Source organism: Dendrobates tinctorius, unplaced genomic scaffold (assembly GCF_039654945.1).
Source record: "Dendrobates tinctorius isolate UK_male_01 unplaced genomic scaffold, ASM3965494v1 ptg000060l, whole genome shotgun sequence".
Lineage (NCBI taxonomy): Eukaryota > Metazoa > Chordata > Amphibia > Anura > Dendrobatidae > Dendrobates > Dendrobates tinctorius.
The window spans coordinates 60753261-60767857 of NW_027361728.1; the positions used below are offsets into that span (position 1 = coordinate 60753261).

The 14597-nt window shown below is 47.8% G+C and overlaps 1 protein-coding gene across 1 annotated transcript in view; it reads left to right on the top strand.

Moving 5' to 3' along the window:
- Positions 1-14597, top strand: part of VEPH1 (ventricular zone expressed PH domain containing 1) — a 915267-nt gene that overhangs the window by 279693 nt on the left and 620977 nt on the right. The window lies entirely within an intron of this gene.

Consider the following 14597-nt stretch of genomic DNA (forward strand, 5'->3'; position numbering starts at 1 on the left):
TATTTGCCTAATAATTATTTGGTATTTCATAATGAATGTCATTCTATAATAAGTAAACATGATCTCCTGCTCTAATTGTGTAATTGATAGGTGGTCGTACTTGAGAGTGTATTATTTTTGTAATTTATAGTTGCAATGAAAGTTTCCAGCAGCTGTTCATTATCATCATCCTCATACTATAAATCAACAGATAGGTTCAATTACTCTATCACTCTTTCAGTCTTAATTCAGCTTAGCAGAATATTAATTTAAAAATCTGACTGAAATACTATAGACTGTTTATGTAATATTAACAGCCTACATGGAATCCCCTCTACTTTATTAACAAATCTTTATATAATGAAATAATTTGTAAATTACATTCAGAAGCATATCTTTCTGAATGTGGGTCTGTTTTTTTCTTTTTTTCTTTTTGAAACAGCAGAATGGTGACTCAGTGGTTAGCATGGCTGCTTTGCAGCACTGGGGTCCTGGGTTCAAATCCCACCAAGGACAACATCTGCAAATAGTTTGTATGTTGTCCCCATGTTTGCTTTTGTTTACTCCAACACTCCAATAACATACTGATAGAGAATTTAGATTGTGAGCCGCAATAGGCTGCAAATAATGTCTGTAAAGCGCTGCAGAACAGGATGGTGCTATACAGTACAAGCAAGCATAATAAATTAAGAAAAACTGTATCGTGTGAAAATATCTTGGTGAATAATATGGAAAATGTGGACATTTTTCTGCTCTATAATACAGTTCTATTCAATATAAATTAAGTAATCAAGAGGAATTCAGATCTGCGGATTGCCGTTCACTTCTCCTTGGTTAGGCTGGTTTCACATTTGCGTTTTTTAGCGCTGGAAAAAAACGCTAACCTGCGCATGCGTTTTTTCCCCTATATTTAACATGGGTGCGCATACCTGCGCGCTTGTAAGCGCATGTATGCGATTTTCATGCGCTGCGTTTTTTTGGGGTGTGCGATTGGATTTTCCAGACGCATCATGTTGCATTTTTTGGCCCTGCAAAAAAGCGCATGCGCACATATGCGCACGTTTTGCGCTAAAAATGGCCATTATAGCCTATGGATGCGCATATGTGCGCACTGGCATGCTCATGTAAGCGTTTTTTTGCATATGCGTTTTTTTTTTTAACCATGGAATTTAGGGGTTTGGGTTAGAGTTAGGGTTAGTTAAGGGGGTTTTAGGGTTAGGGTTAGGGTCAGGGTCAGGGTTAGGGTTGGGTTTTGGGTCAGGGTTAGGGTTAAGTATGGTTTGGTTAAGGGTTAGGGTCAGGGTTAGGGTCAGGATTAGGGTTAAGTATGGTTTTGTTAAGGGTTAGGGTCAGGGTTAGGGTTAGGGTTAGGGTTAGGGTCAGGGTTAGGGTCAGGATTAGGGTTAAGTATGGTTTGGTTAAGGGTTAGGGTCAGGGTTAGGGTTAGGGTTAGGGTCAGGGTTAGGGTTAAGTATGGTTTTGTTAAGGGTTAGGATCAGGGTTAGGGTTAGGGTTATGGTCAGGGTTAGGGTTAGGGTTAGGGTTAGGGTTAGGGTCAGGGTTAGGGTTAGGGTTAGGGTCAGGGTTAGGGTTAGGGTTAGGGTTAGTTAGGGTTTAGGGTTTGGGTTAGGGTTAAGTATGATTTGGTTAAGGGTTAGGGTCAGGGTTAGGGTTAGGGTTAGGGTCAGGGTTAGGGTTAGGGTTAGGGTCAGGGTTAGGGTTAGTAAAGTCATGGTTTGGGTAGTGTGAGGGGCCACCTAAAAATGTTGGAAAAAAACGCAAACGCGGTAAAAACGCACTAAAAACGCATACAAACGCTTAAAAACGCTGCGTTTTTTTCATGCATGCTCATAAAAATGCTTGAAAAAATCGCAGCAGTTGTATGCTTTTGTATGCGTTTTTTCAATGCGTTTTTTTGCGGGAAAAACGCGCTGCAAAAAAAAGCAAGTGTGAAACTAGCCTTACTTATGGGTCCAAAGGTGGGGACAGTGACGCCAACGCTAATTGGGTGCAGAACTCACAAACTTTCCCACACAAATCAGTTCATCTCCCGTCAGCCGGGGCACCTGTGCAGACATGATTTAATTCATTCTACAGTGGTTAACAGAGGGGCTGATAGCATTAGCACCGGTCCCTGTGGTAAACTAGTTAACCCCTTTTGATGGATTGCAGCAGGGGACCTGACTGAACGGCAGAGAGGTATGGATATTGTTGTTTTTTTTGTTTTTTACAGAACCAGGGCTTTTGTTGGATTGGCAGAATAATAAATTTGGTCAAAAACTTTGTGTATTTATTTCATTAAAATAATTTTTAATTAATGTGTGTGTGTGTCTTTTTTTACCCTTTACTACTATAGGATTAATTATGGGTAGGTGTCCTATTGACACCTCTCCTTTATTAACCTGGCTTAATGTCACCTTTCAATAGCAAGGTGACATTAACCCATTATTATTAACCCATGAGCCACCGTTAAAGGCAATGGGAATAGAGAGGCTAAGTGCCAGAAAAGGCACATCTTATAGATGCACCTTTTCTGGGGTGGCTGGGGGCAGAGTTTTTTAGCTGGGGGGTAAACATAATGGTCCCTCTCTAGGCTATTGATATCTGCCCTAACTCACTGGCTTTCCCTTTCTGGCAGAGAATATTGCGCAGGAACCCACGCATTTTTTTCCGCGATTATAGCCTTAAATTTAACCCCTAAAGTTCCAAATTTTTCCTAGCACAATCTACTAAACTGATTAAACACTGACATATATAAATCATTTTGATATGACATGGTTTACTATATGTAAACCATGTGTCATATCATGTTGGGTTCAGGAATGATTTTACAGAAGCCGGCATTTGATTTAGTGGCTATTATGCTATGTAGAACTCTATGAACTATAAATATATATATATATACTAGATGGTGGCCCGATTCTAATGCATCGGGTATTCTAGAATATGGCCAGCGGGAGACTGATGTTCAAAAGATGGTCCAGGACGATCCACCACGATCGGCGATCTCACGGCGGGGGCCTGGTTGCTGCTGCGTGTCACACTGAGTCTAAGTACCCATGATGCAGAAATGCTGTGGAAATTTCCGCAGCATTTCCACAACTCCCGCCATGGGGAAAATGCATGCGAATTCGCATGCGCTTTCCAGTGGAAAACATGCATTTTTCACGTGATTTTCACATGTGGAATTCAAGCGCATTCCAAGCGATTTGAAGCATCGCTTGGAATGTGATTTACAGGTTGGTCACACTTGTCAAGCATAGTGTTTGACAATCATGATCAACTTTTTACTATTGATGCTGCCTATGCAGCTTCAATAGTAAAATATAGAATGTAAAAAATAAAAAAAAATGTAAAAAAAGGTTATTCTCACCTTTCGACAGCCCCCGATCTCCTCTCCATGCTCCCGGCATCTTCTAGTCTCAGCAATGCTCAGCGCGAAGGACCAGAGATGACGTCACTCTCGCGAGAGTGCAACGTCATCAGAGGTCTTTCGTGCACAGCAGGACTGGGACCGGAAGATACCGGACATGTGGTGAGAGGAGTGAAAGAGTCCGGGGGCCATCGGAAGGTGAGTATATCACTATTTTTTATTTTAATTCTATTTTTACAGGTTTATGGTACCCAGGGCCTGGAGGAGAGTCTCCTCTCCTCCGGACCCTGGGTACCATCCGCACATTGAGCGCTGCACCGGTCATCTCCCGGCTGCGTCGCTGCTGACTTCTCCGTGCAGCAGGAGATGACCCGCAGCGACCCACGTAGCGGTGGCGTGCGTCGTTCGAATGCCACGCCAATTCGCAGCTGGACTGCACCTGTCGGTGATTGGTCGCGGCCGGCCGGGTGCGACCAATCAGCGACGTGAGATTTCCGTTACAGACAAGCAGACAGAATTAGATGATTATATAGGAGATATATATATATGTGTGTGTGTGTCTCAATGACATGTGTATATTATATACAGTATATATATATGAATTCTATGTGTATCTATTCTTTCGACTCTAATATGTCAGTGTGATTTTACTGTACAGCGCACTGAATTGCCGGCTTTTAAAAAAGGATACGTCGAAAAACGGAAGAAAAGGATGGAGAAAATGATGCGACGGATCCTTTTTTCCCCGCAACTGCTAGCCAACGGATTGTGACTGAGGGCAAAAAACTGATGTGTGAAAGTACCATTACTTAGTCCTGGCAGCTACACATGGTTGCCGCACTAACTAAACTAGTTATCTGTTTTTTTTCTAGCGCAGGTGTCTTTTTTATATCTTATAGTAGAAAAAGACAGCAGGAAGGCACTCACCGCTCTCTTGAAATGATTCCCTGGACCTGTTGAAGTGCATTGTGCACGAAACGGCTGTCGTCTGTCTTTTTGCATTTCTCCCGTGCCATTGCCTATGCTTTATTAATATGAAATAAAGTGAATCATTTCAAGAGAGCGGTGAGTGCCACCCTGCTGTCTTTTTCTACTATGATATTTCATGTTTTTTCTTCACATGGATAGAGCACCCGTTCCGCAAGGGTTACAGGTGTCACACTGATAGCGGTTATAAGTGGCTTTGCGGGTATTTCATTCTCAGGGACAGTGCCGGATGTTTCTTTTTTCTTTGACTGACTATTTTTTATATCTTATTTCTTCAAGTTTTTTTTAAAGATAAATATCTGCAGTCTTTACGTAATAGAGAGTAGTAATAATGCTTAGGTCTTTTCAAGGCCGTTCAGCATTTTTGCTCCAGAAAAAGGAACGGCTCCATAAATGTGAATAGGACTGTGCAGAAGTTTTCTGCACAGTGAGTGGCTAATAGAATTTTTGAAGTGAGGTCATAAAAATACAGTGTAGTCCCATAACATGCTATGGAAACCATACTACAGATATTATCTATGTGGATTTTCCAAATGCTTCTTTGGTGGGGTTGGAAATCCAAACTCTTATTTTACTACACTTTAATTATGAGACTAAAAGATCCAATAAGATTTTGTAATGGGATGTTAAACTAGTAGAATGGATGCAGGAATTTGAAAGTCTTCCAGCTTTCAACATTGTTTTTTCACAATTCTGAAACTGCTGCCATAGACATATGCTTTATATTTAAAAGTTAGAATGTATATTTCACATTTATTAACTTAATATAAGTTGTAAAGAAAAATGTTCAACCATATGACAACTTCAGTGGCCACAGAAACCACATTCATTTTCTTTTCTCATGTGAAAATATTTGCATTTGTTATTAAAAATAAAGGGGGAAATAGGGAAATGTATATGAATGAGAGCTGTTTGGCTTGACATGCCTCTTTTAGTCATTTAATGCAGTAAGATAATTATGTGATTAGAAGGCATGTTTCCTTCACTGGATACAAATAACTTAAACACTCTGTAAGTTGTGTATATAAAGATTGTTTAACCTCTTAGCGTCCCATGATGGACATAGTCCGTCACTGGACGTCTCCCCTGCTTTGATGAGGGCTCCGGTGGCAGAGAGGAGTTAGAAGATTGTAGTGTCTGATTTATCCTACTCCTACACTGTTTAGAAGCACTTCACCTTCATAGTAAATGGTGCAGGTTTCTTTTAGCAGTGCAGTGGTTAATCTCAGTTGAGAGTTCTTGGAAGTTTTCCTACATTAGGGATCTCATCTATTCACTGTTAGCCACTCATCGCCTTGTCAGACAGTGATCAGCGTTGTTGTGAATGACTGGTATGTGCCGCAGAGGAGGAGGCCCTCTTCACTGTAAGCCTGAAATGTTGCTCTGGGACCTGTAGTTCCATGAGCTTTGTTTAGCTTGTAAGGGGCGGGGCTTACAGGTAGGCCCCATCCAGGGGAGTTTCTCATGCGATATAATGAGACTGTGGTATGGTCACATGGTCTGTGTTGTACAGTAAGGTTCTGCAAGTGGACCAGATTCCTAAAAAGTGCATGGTGAGGCCATGTACCTGGATGGTCTCTGTGTTGGAAGGTCCTGCGAGTGGACCAGATTCCTGAAGAGCACAGGGTGAGACCATGTACTTGCAGAGCCTGTGACGGCTAATTGTATTGGGGCTAGGACTGACAAGGAGTCAGCGTGTGGAGCGGAGCTCCTGGAAGGTAACCTCAGATAAGGGGGTTGAAAGAAATGGCGGAGAGGTTTATCTGCTACATGAAAAGACTGATGGTCATGATATGTTCATGGATGTAATGAAATGGACTTTACGTTATGTTGTTTATGCTGAGTAACTAAACCAAATAGACTTAATGTCTTAATCCTGTTGCCAAGGGAGTGTCCCCCAATCCACTCAGCTATCTCACACTTATATAATCTGAGCCCTGGCTAGCACTCATTGCTAGAGCTTACTTATGCTGCATGGTTAGGAGACAGTGGTTTGTGGTTGTTTTTTGGTGGACTTTTCGGAGACTGTTGCTAAGTTTTGGGTGTTAAATACAAAAATATCCCCCAATCATGGGAACCAAAATTAATAGGACAACTCAAATACAATATAATATACCAAATTTCCCTTTATCAAGACAATTATGCAAGAACTAGGGATTCAAAGAATTTTTGCAAAAACCAAATAAATTTTATTACACAAGAATTAAAAACAGAACATCATTGCTAATGCAGGCATACACAGGCATAAGTAACAAAAACTGCACCTAAATAGATGTAAATGATCAATAGTAAATCTTATTGTAACACAAAAATATAAAAATCCCCTTATTTAATATTATAACCTATTGTAGGCGATTTTGAACAACAATTTAGTAAGCAAGGGAAGAGCAATCCTAGTGTTAATTAAAGTGCATCAGTGCTATATCTCGCTAATGAACAGAATTAGCATAAGTAAAAAGGTGCACATAATAGCAGGGATTAGACCGCTCTTATAAATGTAAAGGCAGGGATTAACCCACTCTTATAAATGTAAAGGCAGCACTCTCTGTTACTTTATGTAAGTTTACCTTAGCACCTTAAACTATTGGATGTTGTTTCAATGTAATTTAGGCTTTTGATTGTGGATAACTTCCACTAGTTGTGCAATCTTTTTATGGCACTTAAGCCTTTACATTTATAATAGTGGGTTAATCCCTGCTATTATGTGCACCTTTTTACTTATGCTAATTCTGTTCATTAGCGAGATATAGCACTGATGCACTTTAATTAACACTAGGATTGCTCTTCCCTTGCTTACTAAATTGTTGTTCAAAATCGCCTAAAATAGGTTATAATTGTTAGGAGTGGCAGAAGACACTAAATAAAAATAAATAAAGTGCCTTCGCCACTCGGGGTCCACCGTGCGGTGGATGGAAAATCCGCTGCTAAAAGAGGCAGAGCACTATGGCGGTAATGTGCACAGGGTTTTAACTGCACCCAGTGCACTGAAGCAAGCTCTGTTATGTTCACAGAGCTGCAGGAACAAAGGAAAAACTAAACGCTGAGTCTGTTCAGGGTCAAAGACTTTCAGCGACGCAGACACGGTATTGAGGGTCACAGGAGTAGCCTTAGACAGCAGGAATACTCCGTCTAGACCTACCGTAAACTGAGGTGCGTAGCGTCGCAACTGCGGATGCAGAGATAAGCTGCAACTGCAGTGCGGCAAGAACTGAGCCGCTGGCAAGGCGCTGCAATGACGCTGGCGCAATGCAGACGCTAAGCTGCTGTGCAAGATGGAGCTAAGGCGCGCTGGCGCTAGCGCTGCTACTAGCTGAACCCAAACACTCACACAATCGTATTATCAGAGGGAAGGGGTTTCTTAATAAGTCAGTCACCAGTCCAAGCATCCATCACCATACATACAGCAGCAAGTATGAAAAATACTAGCTCATGGCGGAACAGCCATATGCGCTTTTTATACCAAACGGGACCTTCTGGAAATCTCCAAGACTCCAGCAGGAGCCAATAGGATTCGACACAGGACCTGAGCACCTGACTCCCGAACTGCAATGGGAGTTCATCCCATGAGCATGCTCAGTTGAGGGAACAAAGGACTTAGCCTCTGGAGGGAGTTGCCGCAAGGCACTCTCCTCTGCAATCTCCTCTGCAGCAGATGAAGCGCAGGAGACTGCAGAATGTAAGGGTCTAGATTTCATCATAGGAGAGGAAGAAATCTGACTCCTAACATTACCCCCCCTCCAAGGGCCCCCTCCTCCCTCAGCCTTCCGGACCAACAACCTGGACCCTATGGTGGCATAGGGCTGTGTCCTGGTAGGTGTTACAGTAAACCGGGACACCTGGAAGGCATCAGGGGAAGTAAAGTCACCAGGTTTCAGAAGAGACACCTGAGAAATGGCAGGAGCAGGCGAGATAACAGAATGCCGCCGCGAATCAGCGACCGTCACCACTCTCCGCCTAGCAAGGCTGTCCTGAGCACATGAGGTGCAAGCCTGGATACATTTTTTGATGTCCCGAGCTCTATGGGGCCATGAATATGCTCTGGCCAAAAGCTTCGAGATTTGCATGTAGCCCCGATGGTGAGGCGCATTGGACGCATGCGCCCATGCGAGAACCTGAGTCCTAAGATGAGGAGGGACAAAGGTCTCGATGACTGTTTCAGACTCTGACCATTGCGGGGAGCTGGCTTCCGGAGAAACCACACACACATGGTGACAACCGCAAATGGATTCCCGATCTTAGTCTGTATTAAGATTGGTACGAGACACCTCCATGGGCTCAGGGAGTAGAACCTCTGGCTCAGACAGCTCAAGAGGCTCAAAAAATTTAGAAGCCGAAACAGCTCTTCGCTTGGAGTGAGCCCGCTCCATACCGCGCTCCGAAAAACGGAGGTCGATACGTGAGGAGACGGAAATTAACTCCTCCAAGCTGGTGGGGATCTCTCTAGTGGAGAGAGCATCCTTCACGTGCTCTGCTAGACCTCGCCAAAAAACTGGGATGAGGGCTTTGTTGGACCATTCCAACTCAGACGCCAGTGTCCGAAAACGGACGGCATACTGGCTAACCGAGAGTGACCCCTGAGTAAGGGCGAGTAGTTGCAGAGACGTATCGTGCGTGACCCGAGGACCGAGAAATACTTGCTTGATGGCTGTTAGCAAGTTGGCAGCGATCCGAATCTCGAGGTCACAACATTCCCATAAAGGCGTAGCCCATTCCATGGCCTTGCCTGACAGTAGGGAGATAATAAAGGCCACCTTAGCCCGCTCTGTAGGTAATTGCGCAGCCAGCAGCTCCAGGTGTATTGAGCACTGGCTGATGAAACCCCTGCAGGAGGTGCCATCCCCAGAGAATTTATCGGGCAACGGGAGGCGGGTAACTGTCGGCACAAGGGAAGACATGGACATACGCCCTACCGCATCTGTGAGTGCCTGAACAGCAGAGTCTGTGGCTTGCGCAGCAGCGAGGGACCTCTCGAGGGTAACCAAGCGAGTCTCAAGCTGACATACACACTGCAGAAGTTGCTGCTGTTCTGCCATCTCTAGCCAGACCCTGGCACTAGTATTATTTTAGGAGTGGCAGAAGACACTAAATAAAAATTTAAAAAAGTGCCTTCGCCACTCGGGGTCCACCGTGCGGTGGATGGAAAATCCGCTGCTAAAAGAGGCAGAGCACTATGGCGGTAATGTGCACAGGGTTTTAACTGCACCCAGTGCACTGAAGCAAGCTCTGTTATGTTCACAGAGCTGCAGGAACAAAGCAAAAACTAAAGGCTGAGTCTGTTCAGGGTCACAGACTTTCAGCGACGCCGACACGGTATTAAGGGTCACAGGAGTAGCCTTAGACAGCAGGACTACTCTGTCTAGACCTACCGTAAACTGAGGTGTGTAGCATCGCAACTGCAGACGCAGAGATAAGCTGCAACTGCAGTGCGGCAAGTACTGAGCCGCTGGCAAGGCGCTGCAATGACGCTGGCGCAATGCAGACGCTAAGCTGCTGTGCAAGATGGAGCTAAGGCGTGCTGGCGCTAGCACTGCAACTGGCTGAACCCAAACACTCACACAATCGTATTATCAGAGGGAAGGGGTTTCTTAATAAGTCAGTCACCAGTCCAAGCATCCATCACCATACATACAGCAGCAAGTATGAAAAATACTAGCTCATGGCGGAACAGCCATGCGTGCTTTTTATACCAAACAGGTCCTTCCGGAAATCTCCAAGACTCCAGGAGGAGCCAATAGGATTCGACACAGGACCTGAGCACCTGACTCCCGAACTCCAATGGGAGTTCGTCCCATGAGCATGCTCAGTTGAGGGAACAAAGGACTTAGCCTCTGGAGGGAGTTGCCGCAAGGCACTCTCCTCTGCAATCTCCTCTGCATCAGATGAAACGCAGGAGACTGCAGAATGTGTCACGCGGCGGCTGCCGCGGACCTCCTCTCTTACCTCCCTCCGGCCCCGGCTCACCCGCTCTCCGGGGGTCACCTCTCTGCCTCACCGGCCGCTGCGGGCCTCGGCGCGGCCTCTCCCGGTCCCCCGTCCACGGCCCACGCCTGCCTCTGTCCGGCCCCCTGGTGCGCGCTCCCGCTCCTCCTCCTCGGCGGGTGCGTCTCCTCACTATGGCCGGGCGCGCGCTCTCCCCCGCCTGAGGACGCGCGTCTCCTCCTCCAGCTGGAGGTCATGACCCGGCAGGCCTTCTCTCTCCCTATATCAGGCCGCCTCCTTCTGGAGGCGATGCCTGACTATCATTAGTATTTGCTAGTGACTCTGGCCGCTCTCCTAGCGCTCCCCTGCCTTTTCCGTGCATTTACCTTGCTCCTCTTGTGTTTCCTCTCCTAGGTTCTGTGGCTTCAGTCCTCGCCCGTTTCCCTCCTGTGTCTTCAAGCCTTGCCATTCCCCCTGTCTCGCCAAGACTTGCCGTCTCTCCTGTGTCTCCGAGCCGTGTCGTCTGTCCAGTGCCTGCCCTTCGGATCCACCTCTCTGACCGCCCTGACCTTCCCGGGTACCGGCTACCGTGGTGATAGTCCCCCGTGGGCCTGCCCCATACACTCCCTGTATAGGGGGTGGTCCACCTGGTCAGCTCGCCCTTGGGGGGTTCGTTGCCACGGTCTAGTGGGTCCACCCCAGGAGTACCTTACAGTATAGTCAGGCCATGGATCCCGCTGGTACCTCGACCCCGACCCAAAAGGAACTTTTGTTCCTTCGTGAGAACCAGGCGAGGATCATGTCGTTCCTCAAATCGATGGATTCCCGACTTTCCGCTTTGCAGACCTCCGATCCGGGAGTTGCCTCCCAGATCTCCGGCCTGCAGCAGGAACTGGCCCAGCAGCGCGACACCCAGGCCCATATTTTGAACTACATCGCCTCTGTAGATAACCGCTTACTAGCCCTACAGGCGGCAGCCGCAGTACCGGCACCTGTGGCAGTTCCACACGCCTCTCCCCGGTTGGCTAAACCCCCACGTTATAGCGGAGATCCCAAACTCTGTCGGGGGTTCATCAACCAGTGCCAGTTGCATTTCGAGTTGGCTCCCCTACAGTATCCCTCCGACCGGGCGAAAGTGGCCTTTATGATTTCCCACTTTGAGGGTGAGGCACTGTCCTGGGTGAATCCCTTGTGGGAACGCGATGACCCGATTGTCTCCCAGCTCGCGACTTTCTTGGAGACCTTTCGTAAGGTCTTCGATGAGCCCGGTCGCCTGGTCTCTGCTACCGAGTCTTTGTTCTGCCTGCGCCAGGGTACCCTCTCGGTTGGACAATACGCCATCCAGTTCCGTATGTTATCCTCGGAGCTGGGGTGGAACAATGAGGCCCTGGTTGGGGCTTTTTGGCGAGGCTTATCATCCCGAATCAAGGACGAGCTGGCAGGCCGGGATACACCCTCGACTTTGGAGGACCTCATCTCGCTGGCAACACGAGTTGATCTGCGTTTCCGGGAGCGTTCCTGCGAGATCGCCAGGGAGAGAAGGCCCAATCGTTTTTCTCCTCCTACACACAGCCCACCACGCTCACGCTCCTCCGCCGCAGCCACAGCTCCCGAACCCATGCAAGTGGACCGACTAAGGCCCGCGGAGCTTCGCCGCCAGGACAGACTCGCTCATGGCCTTTGTCTCTATTGTGGCAGCGCCTCCCATCTCCTACGTTCCTGTCCTGTGAGGCCGGGAAACTCCTCCGCCTAGGACAGGTAAGAGAGGCCTCCCTAGGTGTCACTGACACCTCTCTACCCTTGACCCTTTCTGTTGTGTTTTTCCTGGGCTCCAAACGTTTTTCGGAGTTAGCCTATATTGATTCGGGGGCTGCGGGAAACTTCATCCAACTCGAGGCGGTGAAGAGATTAGGGATACCTGTCAGGTCCTTGGAGGTTCCCCGGCAGTTAGCCTCTGTCGACGGTGCTCCCTTGCGCAAAGCCGTTACCCTGGTCACTGAAGAGCTGGACTTACAGATCGGGGTCTTGCACCGTGAAAAGATAACCTTCTTCGTGCTGCCGTCTTTGTCCCACACCGTGCTTCTGGGTCTTCCGTGGTTGCGGATGCATGAACCTGTTCTGGATTGGCGCTCCGGAGACATCCTTCGTTGGGGCCGTTTCTGCCAGACCAGATGTCTCCGCCCAGTACGACCCCTCAAATGCTCGTCTCCTGTCTCGGGCCCTGCGGACTTGCCTTCGGCTTACTGGGCCTTCGCGGACGTCTTCGATAAGAAGGAAGCAGAGGTCCTTCCTCCGCACCGGCAATATGATTGTCCCATCGAGCTTGTTCCTGGCTCGACTCCGCCCCGAGGGCGGATCTATCCGTTGAGTCCACTCGAGTCCCAGGCCATGACCGAATATGTACAGGAGAATTTGGCTAGGGGCTTCATCCGAAAGTCTTCCTCCCCCGCTGGAGCGGGCTTCTTTTTTGTCAAGAAAAAAGACGGGTCCCTGCGCCCCTGTATTGACTATCGTGGTCTCAACGAGATTACCGTTAAGAATAGATATCCGCTACCTCTCATCCCCGAGTTGTTTGACCGGCTGCGTGGGGCACGAATCTTTTCTAAATTGGCTCTCCGTGGAGCCTATAATCTCATCCGTATTCGCTCTGGAGATGAGTGGAAGACCGCCTTCAACACCAGAGATGGACACTATGAGTATCTCGTCATGCCCTTTGGGTTATGCAACGCTCCCGCAGTCTTTCAGGAATTTGTGAACGACGTCTTCCGAGACCTTCTGTATTCCTGCGTGGTTGTGTACCTCGACGATATCCTGGTCTTTTCTCCTGATCTGTCCACTCATAGAAGAGATGTCCGGCGCGTCCTGTTCCGTTTGAGGGAGAATCGTCTGTACGCCAAGTTGGAGAAGTGTGCCTTTGAGCAGTCCTCTCTCCCATTTCTGGGCTATATCATCTCCGACTCTGGTCTGCGTATGGATCCTGAGAAGGTTTCGGCCGTGCTTAACTGGCCACGTCCTCAAGGGGTGAAAGCCATTCAGCGTTTTCTCGGCTTCGCAAACTACTACCGGCAGTTCATCTCCCATTTCTCCTCTTTGACTGGCGCTATCTCATCTTTGATCCGTAAGGGAGCCAACCCACACGTCTGGACCCCTGAAGCAGAAGAAGCCTTTCTATCTCTGAAACGTGCTTTTGCCACGGCCCCCGGACTCCGTCGCCCTGAGGTCAACAAACCATTCGTCCTTGAGGTGGATGCATCCGCAACAGGAGCCGGAGCTGTTTTGTCTCAGAGGTCCTCCTCCGGCAGGCTCGTTACGTGCGGTTTCTTTTCAAAATCCTTCTCCACCCCAGAGCGGAATTATTCCATCGGAGACCGAGAACTGCTTGCCATCAAGTTAGCGCTAGAAGAGTGGAGGTACTTGTTGGAGGGCGCCGCACATCCCTTCACAATCTACACAGACCATAAGAATCTGGCGTACCTGCGGTCTGCACAAAGACTCAACCCTCGGCAGGCCAGGTGGTCTCTGTTCTTTGGCCGATTCGATTTTGATCTGCATTTTCGTCCAGGCAACAAGAACCTCAAAGCCGACGCCTTGTCCAGGTCCTCTCTTTCCACGGATGTCGAGGAGGAACCTGCACATATTTTGGATCCATCCAGGTTCATCACCGTGGCTCCGCTTTCTCTCCTCGCTACCCCACCTGGTAAGACTTTTGTTTCTGAGACGGACCGAAGACGAATCCTCCACTGGGGCCATGCTTCTAAACTGGCAGGTCATCTCGGCCATAAAAAGACACTTCTTCTGGTGTCCCGCTATTACTGGTGGCCGACCCTTTCCCAGGATGTCCGGGATTTCGTCGCCTCCTGTCTCTCGTGTGCCAAGATCAAGGTGCCTCGGCAGCTGCCTTCTGGTCTTCTACATCCACTTCCAGTACCCTCGTCGCCTTGGCAACACATTGCCATGGACTTTATTACGGACTTACCCTCCTCTGCCAAGTGTACTGTCGTCTTAGTAGTAGTGGATAGATTCTCTAAAATGGCCCACTTCATCCCTTTGCCTGGCTTGCCATCGGCTTCCGCCTTGGCGAAGATTTTCGTCCAGCACATCTTTCGTCTCCATGGTCTGCCCCAACATATTGTCTCGGACAGAGGAGTCCAATTCACCTCTCGCTTCTGGAGAGCTCTATGCAAATCGATGGATGTCACCCTTGACTTCTCCTCATCTTATCATCCGCAGTCCAACGGTCAGGCAGAACGGACGAATCAGAGTTTGGTGAACTACCTCCGGCACTTTTCTAATATCCACCAGAACGACTGGTCTGAATTACTCCCGTGGGCTGAGTTTT